The following is a 15647-nucleotide window of genomic DNA, read 5'->3' on the forward strand; positions in this document are numbered from 1 at the left end:
CTTGTTTGGACGACGTGTGTGTGGGATGAATCCTGGGTAACGTAGTGCGACTCGAGTTAGTTGGTTTCGGTAACGTCGCGGACATTGTCCGGACACTGAGCAGCGACATGGTGATTTACACAGCGTCTCTCCTCAGGAGAAGGAAAACACTCCGTCACGTTTTAGCGAGACCTCAGATAATATGAACGTGTTCACAGTTCATATTCATGATTTGTCATTAAGTTGCGTTCAGTTCATCGTTCTCATAAAAATGAATGTGTTCTTTTGAACTCGTTCATGCACAACACACAGTGAACACATGTGGAGATAAAACCTGTCGTTAAGAAAACAAGAGTTTACTCACCGACCCACCGGGTCTCCGCTCCTCCGTGTCTGCTCCTGAAGAACAGACCTGAAACCTGGTGAACTCCTAATAACCGAAGCTGAAGTCACGAAGACAAACGAACAGTGGATGAGAGAAGTGAGTGAACACGGTGTAAATAAAGAGGAGCTTCACCTCGAGTTCAACACATCAGGAACTGTTTCAGAGATCAGGCTGATGAGAACCTGAGGAACACACTTCAGCTTTCCTGGAGCAGCTGATCATTTAGACACCGACACAGACTGAGTCACACTGTGTCTGTGTTTCTCTCTGTCGTTACACCCTCTTTTACACCGGCCGCGCGGAAATCCCGCTGTGCCTCCTCCACCTGTTAGACTGTTGTGCTGATCACCTCTTCCCTCACTGAGACCCGCCTAGTGACGTCAGAGCTCGTTCAGCAGTCGGTCAGTGACTTTGAAGAAGAACAGTGGAAACAGTAAAACCCGAGTTCCTCTGGTCTCAGCTGATCAGTGATCAGAGCAGAAGCTGCAGTTGGTTTGTTCTGAGCTTCATGAGGCTGCATTTAAACATCAGGAAAACGACTCGTCAACAAATTAACGTGAACTTAATTGAACATTAAAAAATATTACATATGAATGTGAACTAGTTCATTTTCATCTGCATGAACAGAACTTTAAACTAGTTCATACACTGATCAAAGTGATTCTGAGAGCATGTGACCGTAACACTGCATGCACTGCACTGCAGTAACATCAGCTTGTTGCATTTTAAAGGGGACATAGCATGCCCATTTTACCACAAGTTGATATGGTTCCTTGGGGTCTTAATGAAATGTCTGTAACATACTTTGGTCAAAATACCACAAGGATCATTTCAAACAGCTCCTTTTTACCCTGTATAAAACAGCCCTCCACAGAGTGACCTGTTTTGAGTGCCTGTTCCTTTAAATGCTAATGAGCCAGCTCCCCCCTCCCCCCTCTCCCCCCATGATTTTAAACGATATAAATTACATATTTTATATGATATAAATGATCAAATATGCATCCCATACTTTGTATTCCCCTTCTGTTGTCCTGGAGTTTTAATTTTCCCAATCACTTAATTAAATGTCCCCCTCTGCCCCCCCACTACAAGCAGACAGACAGAGAGAGAAAGAGAGGGGGGGGTGGGGGGGGCTATGAAGACCATCATTTACCCCCAAACCCCGACATTCAACGGGTACAACAACAAGCGGAGAAAGCAGAATCGCGGGCTGACCTTATATATACAGTCTATGGGGCTGACCAGCGGAGAAATGCTCGTCCCGTGTGAACAGCCAGGCGGCTGCGCGCTGGAGAACGGCGCTGCGCTGCCTCGCAGCGGCACTTCCGCGTCCGGTGTACCCCGGCGTAACTACTGTAACCCGGCGTACAGTAGCGCTGAACACTGCGGAAGTCTTCCACACTGCTGCTGTGTGGCGCTGACACAAATTCCAGCTCACGCACGGGAGAGCGAGCGGTCGCTCCCGAGCAGCTGCTGCAGCCTCCCAGTCCCAACGATCCAGACAAATGCCACATGTGAGTGAATCGCGGGCTGACCAGCGGAGAAATGCTCGTCCCGTGTGAACAGCCCGGCTGCGTGCTTGGGAACGGCGCTGCGCTGCGCCTCGCTGCCTCCGGTGTAAACCCGGAAGTAACAGTGTGGGGGACGGGGGTGTGAGGTGGGGGTGGGCCAAGACCATGTAGGGAGACTTCCACTTTTTTGCCCCACTGTATATACAGTCTATGGGGCTGACCAGCGCGGAGAAATGCTTCGCCTGTGAACAGCCAGGCGGCTGCGCGCTTGAGAACGCAGCTGCGCTGCCTCGCAGCGGCGCTTCCGCGTCCGGTGTACCCCGGCGTAACGAGGGGGGGCTCTGTGTGTGACAGTAGTGCTGAACACTGCGGAAGTCTTCCACACTGCTGGCTGTGTGGCGTTGACACAAATTCCAGCTCACGCATGGGAGAGCGAGCGGTCGTGCCCGAGCAGCTGCTGCAGCCTCCCAGTCCCAACGATCCAGACAAATGCCACATGTGTAAACCCGGCGTAACGAGTGTGGGGGACGGGGGTGGGAGGCGCTGTGGGGAGACTTTCAGTTCCTTGTTACGACACAAAACCCAGGAAGCTCAATCGAGTCGCTCAAGCATGACGTTTCTGACTTAGAGGAACTATAACAAAACGCGCGAGTGTTTTTCCCCCAGAGTTTTTGGGTTGGTAGACATGAGCCAGATACCCACATTAACCTGTACAAGCACTAACAAAGTGGAATTTGCATGCTATGTCCCCTTTAAGCCATTTTCTCATCGACGGTTGGAGACAACTTCAAGGTAAGGTTATATACTACAGTGTTTTCAGTTTTCACATTGTTGCAGAAATAAAAATAATGTAAGAGGGTTTTTGTGAAGATAATATTAGTAAATGGCTTTACACGAACTACTGTATATAAATACATCGGCGGCCTTGTTTGACTTTTAAGAGACTTTTCATCAGGCATAATGACGCCAGCCCAGCGGAGCCGCTTGGGTCCTACGTGTTGCCCGGTAGAGAGAAGCACGCAGACGCAAACACACGGATGATTGCGAAATGTGGCGTTATCAAAAGTTAGGAAAGTTGACGTTGAAAACCGAGTCTTCCGAGCAGAGTGGACAGACGAGTGTGTGTTTATTCTTCCCGCAGTGAGCTCAACAACACCGCTGCGTCTCATTGGCTCTGAGTCTGGTGCGGTTGTCAAAAGCGGCGATTTAAAAGTCCATCATGAAACCAGACACAGACACTTTGAAGACTCGGACCCGCAGCAGTCCGAGGTAAGGACCCGCAGAATGAATGAGCCCAAAGCCCAGTGTGAGCGATCCACGCACAACAGCGGACAGACGAGTGTTCGCTGAGAATACAGTGGGTTTTGGGACAACATTAAAAAGCCCTTTACAGATGTGAGCATCGTTAAAGAGTGTCGTGCTGTGTCCGAGACACTTCTGGATGGAAAAGAAGGAACTGACAGAAAGAATTCAACAAATCCACCCGTCTGTTCTGCTTTTTTTCAGAAGAGGATGCAGAGGTTATGAATACTGTGATGAAACTTATCAACTTGCTCAGGGCATCGTCATCACATAAACATCGCCTCCTTCGAGGACTCTGGACGGAAGTTGATGCAAATTCAAATGACCTCCTGCTGCACTGCAATGTTAGATGGTTGAGCAAAGGCAGAGTTCTAGCAGCGCTTGGGCCGTTAGGAAGGAAATAAACTTCCTGGAACAACAGAAGAATCATAAGGCCAGACAGTTTGCTCAGTTTTTGGAAGATGAGAGAAAAAATGATTTTATGACCTTCTTAGTTGACATAACCTCACACCTAAATGACCTCAACCTAAAACTGCAGGGCAGGAACAACTCTGTGTGATTTGGTAGCAGCTGTCCAGTCTCTCCAGCGGAAGTTGGAGATTTTCAAAGTGGATCTCCAAGAGAACTTTACACATTTTCCCGCAATGAAGCAAATTCAGGGTGAGAGAGATATTTCTTCTCATGTTCATACAAAAACTGATTGGAATCTTCAGTGGTCGTTTTGATGACTTCAGCCTGGGAGAACAGGTCCTTCTCATTCAGAATCCTTTTCTGGTCAAAATGTGACCTCGTTTTCACAGGAGGCTAAAATGACCTTCAAGTGGGTAGATATGGCCTCTCTACAGATGGAGCTTGTTGATCTGCAAGAGCAGTGTGGAGTTAGTGATGCTGCCAGCTCCTGGCTACAGACTGTACCTGAGAGAGTTTCCCCTGGTCTCACTACAGTGGCAGAACACCCCTTGACGATGTCTGGCTCCACATACAGATGCGAATCATCATTCTCAACACTTAACATTATTAAGACCAAATACCGCTCAAGAACGACTAATGAACATTTACACACCTGTTTGAGAACGGCCCTGAGCCCAATCCTCAGCTCAGTTCAACCTAAAGCACTTTACATGTTTGTCTTTGAGGAAGTTACATCTTTATGGTTAAAAGGAATGTAGACGATATGCAAATTCCAAGACAGAATGTTTATTGCACTGTGTTTCATGTTTGTCCAGCATAGGCATTGTGTTTTGGCCAGTTTGTGTTTGATTTTGTGTTGTTACAAAAGCAGCCATGTGCAAAAAAAATGTTGATTAAACTGATTTAGTCAGAGCCCATATTTGTACGTCTCTAATTATCCGGACCCCAGAAGGGGAGGAGGGTTGATGTCTGGACCTCTTTGCAATTTTAGTTAAAGACCTCTGAGGAACAACAGAAGATCTCAGGAAGTGTTGGAACCATCAGTGACCACACGGTGGAGCCAGAGGAGAAGACATTTATAGATTCATTTAGAGATTTCAGTGGATAAATGGAAGCTTGGAACTGCAGGTGGCGCTAGAGGACAAGATAGAAGTTCACCAAAGTCATGAGCAGTCCTCCTCTGTTCTGTATTTAAGCTTTTCATCCCCTTATGAGTAAAATCCTAAATGTGTCAAATACAGAAAGATACCACACAGATTTACATAAATACATTTTAATAAAACATTAAATGTGCCATAACAGTCGAAGTAAAGTTTCATAAAAATATGTACAAATACAAAACAGTGCCAAATATAAAATACTAATGTGTACATTCTTTCCAGTGCAGAAACAGGAATTCAGCTTTAACCTGGTTCAGGTTGTGTGAGTCTGCTGAACGTGTCAGACTAAAGCAGCACTATGTCTCCACCTCAAACCAGCAGCTGGATTCAAATGGGTTTGATGGTTCAGTGACTGAAGCCGTTTGGTCTTTCACAGAAGAAGAAGGCAGCAGGATATTGTCCGGGTCGGACTCGTTCACATGGAAACCGACGTCGGCCTCATCACCAAAAGCTCTGTGACCTCCTCATCTTTCCAAGTTGACGTCTTCATCTTCTACTTGTTCAGCTCCTCTTCTTCATCCTGAGGTATTTGTTTGTCTTTTTCTGTCACAGGCAGCATTTCTGTCGTGTTCTCATTATTTTCTTCATTGTCTGACCTGTAAACAAAATTAAGAAAATTCAGAGCTGCTGAAATCTTAATCTCCTGTATTTTTATTCTTCATCAGTCATAAACACAAACTGCAGAAGATGTGAAACTATCAAACATCAGGACATTTTCTTTCTCTCTTAATCTTATTGAATCCATTGAACTTCTTTTTTCATATCATGCATTTCTTTGTCCTTTTGCTTTTGCTCCACAAACCTGAGACAAACATCTCCTCCAGGAAATGACAGAAATAACAGATGAAATTATCTGAGACGTTCACAGACACATCTGCTTCATGTTTGCTGATATAGAAACTTTCATTTTACAGAATGAACGATACTAATAGATGTAACATTTTACATAAATACACATTTTTTAATTAAAGTTCTTTGTATTTGTGTTATTAATACAGTTCATGGTTAAACTGTAAAATATCAAGTCTCACTTACATTTCTTTGCCGTAAGGGTTTGATAACGACATCTTAGGAATCATTGTCAAATCTTTTTCATAAATTTATTGGCCAATATATCGGTATCAGATTTTCTTTCACTCTAATATCGATATGGTTTTTGAACGAACTCTCAGAAACTGATGCTTTAGGATGTGTCTGCTGATGCAGCTGAGATGAAGCTGTTAGAGCAACGTGACAAGAATAAAGTAGTTTACAGCATCTCCATGACAACAGGGTTATTCTTTAGAGCAGAATATTGTAACTCTCAGTACAGAATATACAGTAAACTTACAGTGAAGGTTTCATCTCTGTAGCCTCTGATTTGTGGATGATCTGTTTTGGGTTTGTTCAAAATAAATAATCATTAGAAGAAACAACACATAATAAATAAATAGCAGAATTATTGTGAATATTAATATTTACCTTTAGTCCTATACAGTAGCATAATACTGCTCCAGCTTCTAATACTACACACACCACGAGTACTCCGATTTCTGCAACTGAACCTGAAAAACATGTAATTCAGAGAGTAGAACTATCAACAAAGTGCAGTGATGTGTCTTCAGTGTAAAGTGTAGTGTGTGTGTGTGTGGCCTCCTCGTTCCTGTATGTTCTCCTGACAACATGTGGACATGATGCTCCTGATGAGCTGGAGGACGGAGCCCTGGGGGATCTGCTCCACCAGGAGGAACCCAGGGCTCACTGCACTAGCCTAAGGTCTGACAGTCGCTCTGAGGATTTCATCAATCAGTTCTCGTCTCATGGGATCTTACCATCCTCTATCGTCACGTAGCTGTTGATGAAATGCGTCTCCTCTTCACTACTGAGTTCACAGGTGAACGTTCCCTGGTGATCTGAAGATAAGTGGTGCAGCGTGAGGCTGCCTGACGCTGACACATCCTCCACCTGCTGCCTCCACTGCTCTGAGACCCTGGGGGGGCCGTCGACCCCGGTCTGGTTCACAATGATCTGACTGTGGTTGAACTTCCACAGCAGGTGTGTCGGGGGTTTGGTGTTTGGAGCAGTGCAGTGGATTGTTGTTGTTCCACTCGGTGACACATGGACGGGAGCTGAGAAGAAAAGGGATCAAATAATATCATCGTTGTCAGAATGTGGTTTCAGGCTCTGATGAGACTTTCTGAACATTTTCTATCATCAGATGTCAGTTATCTGTAGGAGCAGATATAAATATGCAGCAGTACGGTGAAACAAGCAAAGGTTCAGTTCCATAGAGCAGATTAAACGTACTGGGTTGATACCACACCGCGCTCCTCCTGCCACTGCGAGTGCTGAGGCTGCAGATCAGAACAGTGTCTCTGTCTGACAGTGTCAGTGTGCTGCTGATCTCATAGAGCTGCTGCTCCGTCTCCTTCACTGAGGTTTGGTTCTGAAGGGTCACGGTGGACGGAGGCCTGGTGGACCAGGTGAGCTGCGGCTCGGGGTAGATCCCCTCTGAGCGGCAGGTGAAGCTGTTCTCCACCTGCTCAATGTCCACGTGACGCACCGGAGCTGCAAGACAACATTTCTCTTTTAGAACTCATTGATCATCTTTGCCTCGTGCACTGTGGAGCTCTTCATTAATTTGACACGTTGTGCTTATTATTTAACATGTCACATATGAGCCAATATGTGGAGCTGCTGACATGAGCTGTGTCTCAATTCAGGGGCTGCATTTGAAGACCGAGCTCCAACGAGTGGATCCGTCCCCGTCCAACCTGTCCCAGGATTCATTGCACTTTAGTGACTCACCATGTTTCAAAGAGGTAATGGTGCCGGCAAGCAGCGAGACGTCCAATGCTTAAGTATCAGCTTCAACTCAACCCAACAGTACACATGTTAAACAAGGTAACAGCAAGAAGAGACAAATATCATTTCTAGTATTTGTGTTCTGCTTTCACTGAGTTTCTTTACCATCTGCTCTCAGGTTGATAAATGAATACTTGTCTCCAGTGATGATGCTGGTGAAGCACTCGTATCTGCCCTGGTCCTGAAGCTGCAGCCCCGTCAGCCTGATCGAGGCGTTTCCTCTGGAGATCTGCTCTGTGAACAGCGATGTCCGGCCTCTGAAGCGCTCGCTCTGGTGATCAAACTGGTCTCTGGCACTGTAGTAGGAGTGGACACGAGTGTTTCCTGGTTCCACCTGCATCCAGTGGATGACTGGGTCTGTACCAGGCTGGAAACTGCAGGGTAAGATGCAGCTCTCCGCTAAAACGCAGGAGACCTCAACATCTGTGAGACACCGGGTAAAAAAACAACCAGTTCAGGATCAACTGTGGTGAATAGAAGCTTCTTTAAAAGTGCAATTAGAGCATTTGCTCTCAGACGGATTGTGAATGTAAATATCCTGATGGAACTGTCTGTCTGTTTGGCTGTTGACAGTTAACATGCAGTAGTTTTATCTGAGCTGCTTTCACAAGAACAACCTCCTGCCACACGAGGCATTCGAATGTGTAATGCATTTACTGTCAAACCAACAATATGGACAAAGTTGTGTGTTGATCACAGAAATGTTCATTTAGAAAATTGACTTTGAGATTCAGCAAAATCTGAACATTCTTTGTGATGAGAAGAATTTAGGATCTGGAAATTTAGACGTAAAGAAAGATTTATTTTTTAGAATCCTGTGTGTGTGTGTGTGTGTGTGTGTGTGTGTGTGTGTGTGTGTGTGTGTGTGTGTGTGTGTGTGTTGCCTTATTGTGAAGGTTTGGTCACTGAACTTGTGTTTCCTGTCATCATAAGCAGTGCACCTGTATGGGACCTTTATTGTGAAGGGTCACCAGCGGAAGTGGTGGTGGTTTTGATTGAGCTTTGACTTGATGTGGAACATAAACAACATGTCTCCTGGTTCAAGTCCACATTGTTCAGTTCTTATTTTACTGTGAAGTCTCAGTAGGGAGAATCAAACCCTCGGCTCCATGAACATCAGACAAGTGAGAAACCGCCGGTGACTCGGTGGAATAATGTTGTTGCTGATGGACTCACACTGGCCACTCTCGACACATGAGCAGAGGTCTTCAACAGGGGGTCAGCGACCCCTAGGGGTCCGGAGGTACTGCAGGGGTCGCGACATTTTTGGTTGATTAGACAATTTTTTTTTTTTTATTTAAATTTTTTTCCCCAACCAATTTTTATTTAAATGTCTTTAAATACACATTAACATAAATCCAACATATAGTAGCGAATGGATAAATGGAGGCTCGTCTCACAGCACGAGACGAGCCTGGACCTGTCCCTCCACGCCTCCTGGACACAAACAGGAGGACCCGCCTCGCTGCTGGCACCACGAGGCAGCATGTTACAACCGGTTCCCGTGATTGGCCGAGATAGATATTCCTGGTTCTTAGTATTGAATGCACAATAACAGGGTAGCTATGTTTATACATGGCACTAGGCCCAGTTTAATATAAAACACAATTTTATACAATATATATAGTCGGGGTCCCTGCTCCATCTCTATCAGTTCGGGGTCCTTGGCCTGAAACACGTTGAAGACCCTGCACTATGGTTTAAACAGAACCTGTGATTTCTGAGTAAGATCAGACTTCACGTACCTGCTGTGGTGAGAGTCCACATGTTGAGGATCAACACAACCAGAGACTTGAACCCAGACATCTTTCTTTCACTCTGTGAGAACTGAATGTGGATCAATGGAAGAAGAGACGAGTTAACAGCTGGTTTGACTCATGACACCGAGTCAGAGCAGCGGAGGTTCAGACTCTGCAGCTACGATCTCTGCAGAGTTCAGACTGAAGACTCAGACTCTGAGTCCCATTGTGAACATTGTGTGATGGAAACTGAAAGTGTGACTGTTTGTAAAGTGTTACTCTCCTTCCCCTTCTCCAAACTTCCTTCAGAGCTTTCTAAACTACCTTCCTCCAGTGTATTTGGGGTCGGTTCTCCAGGACCACAGACTGTCTGTTATCATGCTGACAGTTTCCTCTTCTCCGCTCACAGCACATAGAAACACAGTGAACCAGTGTTGTGCAAGTTCACACCTCTCATGAACTAGTTCAAAGTTCAGTTCATACAAGTGAACATGAATAGTTCACGTTCATAGTTCACCATTTAAAGGGGACATATCATGCAAATTCCACTTTGTTTGTGCTTCTACAGGTTAATGTGGGTATCTGGCTCATGTCTACCAACCCAAAAACTCTGGGAAAAAAACACTCGCGCGTTTTGTTATAGTTCCTCTCAGTCAGAAACGTCATGTTTGAGCGACTCGAATGAGCTTCCTGGGTTTTGTGTCGTAACAAGGAACTGGAAGTCTCCCTACATGGCCTTGGCCCACCCCCACTCGTGTTTACACCGGGTTAACACCGACGCGGAAGCCGCAGCGAGGCAGCGCAGCCTTTGCCAAAAGCGCAGCCGCCTGGCTGTTCACACGGACGTGCATTTCTCCGCTGGTCAGCCCCATAGACTGTATATATAAGGTCAGCCCGCGATTCTGCTTTCTCCGCTTGTTGTTGTACCTGTTGAATGTCGGGGTTCGGGGTAAATGATGGTCTTCATAGCCCCCTCTCTTTCTCTCTCTGTCTGTCTGCTTGTAGTGGGGGCAGAGGGGGACATTTAATTATGTGATTGGGAAAATTAAAACTCCAGGACAACAGAAGGGGAATACAAAGTATGGGATGCATATTTGATAATTTATATCATATAAAATATGTAATTTATATCATTTAAAATCATGAGGGGGAGAGGGGGAGGGGGAGCTGGCTCATTAGCATTTAAAGGAACAGGCACTCAAAACAGGTCACTCTGTGGAGGGCTGTTCTAGACAGGGTAAAAAGGAGCTGTTTGAAATGATCCTTGTGGTATTTTGACCAAAGTATGTTACAGACATTTCATTAAGACCCCAAGGAACCATATCAACTTGTGGTAAAATGGGCATGCTATGTCCCCTTTAAATTCTGAACTAGTTCATAGTTCAGATCATTTCATAGTTTTAAGGTGGAAAGTGAGAATGAAAGACTTGACTTGTTTTTTAAAGAAAACTTTATCCATCACTACCCCTTGCCTTAAACTGTACTTCATATGTATCAATTCCTAAAAGAAATGTTTTTTTTAATTATTGCTAATTTTGCCTGTTTATTCATTCATACCCTGCACGAGTTTGTCTACCTGTTGCTGGGAACTCATACCCCTGAAGGCTGCAGACAATGTGGTTTGGGTCATTGGGGCTGTTGGCAGGGGTCTTGGTCTTTTTTTGACTTTCAATAACTTGGAGATAACTTCTTAGGCTAGCTGGATGCTTCAGCTCCACATGCCGGTTTAACTTAGATGCGGATGAGGCTGACGTCCGGACTTGCTTTTTCAGCGCAGGACACAATTTGCACAGAAAGGTGAGATTGTTACTGTCGGAATCTTTATCAGACAGTTTGTAAAAATCCAATAATAAAGCAAATAATAATAATAATAAGGTGCATCGGATGTAGTCGCTGAGTCTGCGTCTCTGCTTTCACTTGCCATTTGTATATGAGACCGAGAGCTGTTGTCTTGGATCACGTTGCTTGTTTGGACTACATGTGTGCGCGATGAATCATGGGTGGAAAGTGAGTGCGACTCGAGTTAGTTGGTTTCGCTACGCGGACATTGTCCGGCACTGAGCAGCGACATGGTGATTTACACAGCGTCTCTCCTCAGGAGAAGGAAAACACTCGCCACGTTTTAGCGAGACCTCAGATAATATGAACGTGTTCACCGTTCAAATTCATTATTTGTCATTAAGTTGCGTTCAGTTCATCGTTCTCAAAAAATGAACGTGTTCATTGAACTCGTTCATGCACAACACACAGTGAACACATGTGGAGATAAAACCTGTCGTTAAGAAAACAAGAGTTTACTCACCGACCCACCGGGTCTCCGCTCCTCCGTGTCTGCTCCTGAAGAACAGACCTGAAACCTGGTGAACTCCTAATAACCGAAGCTGAAGTCACGAAGACAAACGAACAGTGGATGAGAGAAGTGAGTGAACACGGTGTAAATAAAGAGGAGCTTCACCTCGAGTTCAACATATCAGGAACTGTTTCAGAGATCAGGCTGATGAGAACCTGAGGAACACACTTCAGCTTTCCTGGAACAGCTGATGCATTTATACACCGACTCACCAAGTCTGTGTTTCCTCTTTCGCTATACACCACAAGACGCCAAGAAAAAACAGGCTTTTCCTCTCCGCCCCCCTGTTACACAATTGTGCTGTTCACACCTCTTCCCTCACTGAGAGCCGCGCAGTGACGTCAGAGCTCGTTCACGTGCAGCAGTCGGTCAGTGACTTTGAAGAAGAACAGTGGAAACAGTAAAACCCGAGTTCCTCTGGTCTCAGCTGATCAGTGATCAGAGCAGAAGCTGCAGTTGGTTTGTTCTGAGCTTCATGAGGCTGCATTTAAACATCAGGAAAACGACTCGTCAACAAATGAACGTGAACTCAATTGAAAATTTAAAAAAATTACATATGAATGTGAACTAGTTCATTTTCATCTGCATGAACAGAACTTTAAACTAGTTCATACACTGATCAAAGTGATTCTGAGAGCATGTGACCGTAACACTGCATGCACTGCACTGCAGTGACATCAGCTTGTTGCATTTTAAAGGGGACATAGCATGCCCATTTTACCACAAGTCGATATGGTTCCTTGGGGTCTTAATGAAATGTCTGTAACATACTTTGGTCAAAATACCACAAGGATCATTTCAAACAGCTCCTTTTACCCTGCCCCCTCAGCCAGCCACGAGACGTATGAAAGATGTAGTGTCCGGTCACCTTTACCCGATGGAGCCCTCCATGATGGGTAAAGAAAAGGAGCAGTAACTCGAGTGGGAGAGAGGACAACCTAGACCTCCTCGTATCACTGCATCATCCACCAGTCTGTTCTGCTCTTTCAGAAGAGGATGCAGAGGTTACTATGAATACTGTGATGAAACTTATCAATCCTTGTTTCAGGGCATCGTCATCACATAAACATCGCCCGAGAACCTGACGAAGTTGATGCAAACTAAATGACTCTGCCAAATGTAATGCAGATGGTTGAGCAAAGGCAGAGTTCTAGCACGCGTTTGGGTCATGAATGAAATAAAACGTTCCTGGGAAATAAATAGAAGAATCATAAGGCTGCAGCTTGCTCAGTTTTGGAAGATGAGAGAAAAAATGATTTTATGAATTTCTTCCAGTTGACATAACTCACACCTAAATGACCAACTCAAACTGCAGGGCAGGAACAACTTGTGTGATTTGGTAGCAGCTGTCCAGTCTCTCCAGCGGAAGTTGAGATTTTCAAAGTGGATCTCCAAGAGAACTTTACACATTTTCCTGCAATGAAGCAAATCTAGGGTGAGAGAGATATTTCTTCTCATGTTCATACAAAAACTGATTGGGAACTCTAGTGACTGCTGATGGCACTTCAGCCCGAGAACAGGTCCTTCTCATTCAGAATCCCTTTTCTGGCCAAATGTGACCGTTTTCACAGGAGGCTAAAAATGACCTATGGGTAGATATAAGCTCCCCACAGATGGAGCTTGGTTGATCTGCAAGAGCAGTGTGAGTTAGTGATGCTGCCAGCTCCTGGCTACAGACTGTACCTGAGAGTTTCCTGGTCTCACCACAGTGGCAGAACACCCTGACGATGTCTGGCTCAAGAAGCAGATGCGAATCATCATTCTCAACACTTAACATTATTAAGAGACCAAATACTGTTCAAGAACGACGAATGAACATTTACACACCCGTTTGAGAACGGCCCTGAGCCTAATCCTCAGCTCAGTTCAACTCAGCAATTTACATGTTTGTCTTTGAGAAGTTACATCTTAAGGTTAAAAGGAATGCAGACGATATGCAAATTCCAAGACAGAATGTTTATTGCACTGTGTTTCATGTTTGTCCAGCATAGTATCAGGTTTTGTTGCCGAAAGGCAAGGTAGCACATGCAGCAAATGTGTTTGATTTTGTGTTGTTACAAAGCAGTTTGTGCAAAAAAATGTTAATTAAACTGATTTAGCTGTGGTTCTCCATATTTGTACGCCCTTAATTATCCGGACCCCAGAAGGGAGAGTATTGATGTCTGACCTCTTTGCAATTTTAGTTAAAGACCCCTGAGGTACAACAGAAGATCTCTAGAAGTGTTGGAAACCACAGTGGAATTGCTACTGTAAGGGAGCCAGAGAGGAAGACATTTATAGATTCATTTAGAGATTTGTAGGATAAATGAAGCTTGGAACTGCAGGTGGCGCTAGAGGACAAGATAGAAGTTCACCAAAGTCATACAGTCCTCCTCTGTTCTGTATTTTAAGTTTTTCATCCTGATGAGTAAAATCCTAAATGTGTCAAATACAGAAAGATACCACACAGATTTACATAAATACATTTTAATAAAACATTAAATGTGCCATAACAGTCGAAGTAAAGTTTATAAAAATATGTACAAATACAAAACAGTGCCAAATATAAAATACTAATGTGTACATTCTTTCCAGTGCAGAAACAGGAATTCAGCTTTAACCTGGTTCAGGTTGTGAGTCTGCTGAACGTGTCAGACTGGGCAGCACTATGTCTCCACCTCAACCAGCAGCTGGATTCAAATGGGTTTGATGGTTCAGTGACTGAAGCCAAGCATTCTCTAAGGCAAAGAAGAAGGCAGATATTGTCCGGGTCGGACTTCGTTCACATAAACCGACCGCCGGCCTCATCACCAAAGCCTGTGGACCTCCTCTTGCCTTTCCAAGTTGATGCCTACTCTACGGTTCGGCTCCTCTTTCTTCATCCTGAGATATTGTTGGTCTTTGTGTAAATGGGCGTGAGCCACACAAAACCATGGCCAAAATACACCTTTCTCTTCATTGTCTGACCAGGTAAACAAAATTAAGAAAATTCAGAGCTATTGAAATCTTAATCTCCTGGATTTTTATTCTTCATTAGTCATGCAAACACAAACTGCAGAAGATGAAACTATCAAACATCAGGACATTTTCTTCTCTCTTAACTTTATTGGAATCCATTGAACTTCTTTTTCATATCATGGCATTTTGTCCTTTTTGTTTTTGCTCCACAAACCTGGAGACAAACATCTCCTCCAGGAAATGACAGAAATAACAGAGACAAATTATCTGAGACGTTTCATAGACATATCTTGCTTCATGTTTGCTGATATAGAAACTTTCATTTTACAGAATGAACGATACTAATAGATGTAACATTTTACATAAATACACATTTTTAATTAAAGTTCTTTGTATTTGTGTTATTACCACAGTTCATGGTTAAACTGTAAAATATCAAGTCTCACTTACATTTTTACTGTAAGGGTTTGCAACGACATCTAGGAATCATTGTCAAATCTTTTCATAAATTTATTGGCTGGTCATATCGGTATCAGATTTTTTCACTCTAATATTTATATGGTTTTTGAACGAACTCTCAGAAACTGATGCTTTAGGATGTGTCTGCTGATGCAGCTGAGATGAAGCTGTTAGATAATGACAAGAAATGGTTTACACCTCACATAACAGGCTGTTCTAGAAGCAGAAGGATGTAACTCTCTAGTACAGAATATACAGTAAACTTACAGCATAGTTCTACTCTAGTATCTGGATTGTTGATTGTCCATTTCAGTTTGTTCTTTTCTCTGAGTTCAAAATAAATAATCATTAGAAGAAACAACACATAATACAATGAATAGCAGAATTATTGTAACATAATATTTACCCCTTAGTCTATCAAAGTAGAAGAATCCTGTCTAGCTCTGTGAGTCATTACACCCAACGAAAGTACCACACACAATTAGTGCAACTGAACCTGAACAACCTGTAATTCAGAGAGTAGAACTGTAGCATCAACAAAGTGCAGGATGTGTCTTCAGTAAAGTGTGT

The 15647-nt window shown here is 44.0% G+C and overlaps 1 long non-coding RNA gene across 1 annotated transcript; it reads left to right on the forward strand.

The window, feature by feature from the left end:
• The first annotated feature begins 5136 nt into the window (after nt 1–5136).
• LOC124852589 lies at nt 5137–7850 on the forward strand. The gene is made up of 3 exons (XR_007032994.1): nt 5137–5273; nt 7451–7631; nt 7711–7850. It is a non-coding gene; the product is annotated as an uncharacterized LOC124852589 (long non-coding RNA).
• Nucleotides 7851–15647: the final 7797 nt, after the last annotated feature.

The sequence above is a fragment of the Hippoglossus stenolepis genome, chromosome 10 (assembly GCF_022539355.2).
Source record: "Hippoglossus stenolepis isolate QCI-W04-F060 chromosome 10, HSTE1.2, whole genome shotgun sequence".
NCBI classification, from domain to species: Eukaryota; Metazoa; Chordata; class Actinopteri; order Pleuronectiformes; family Pleuronectidae; genus Hippoglossus; species Hippoglossus stenolepis.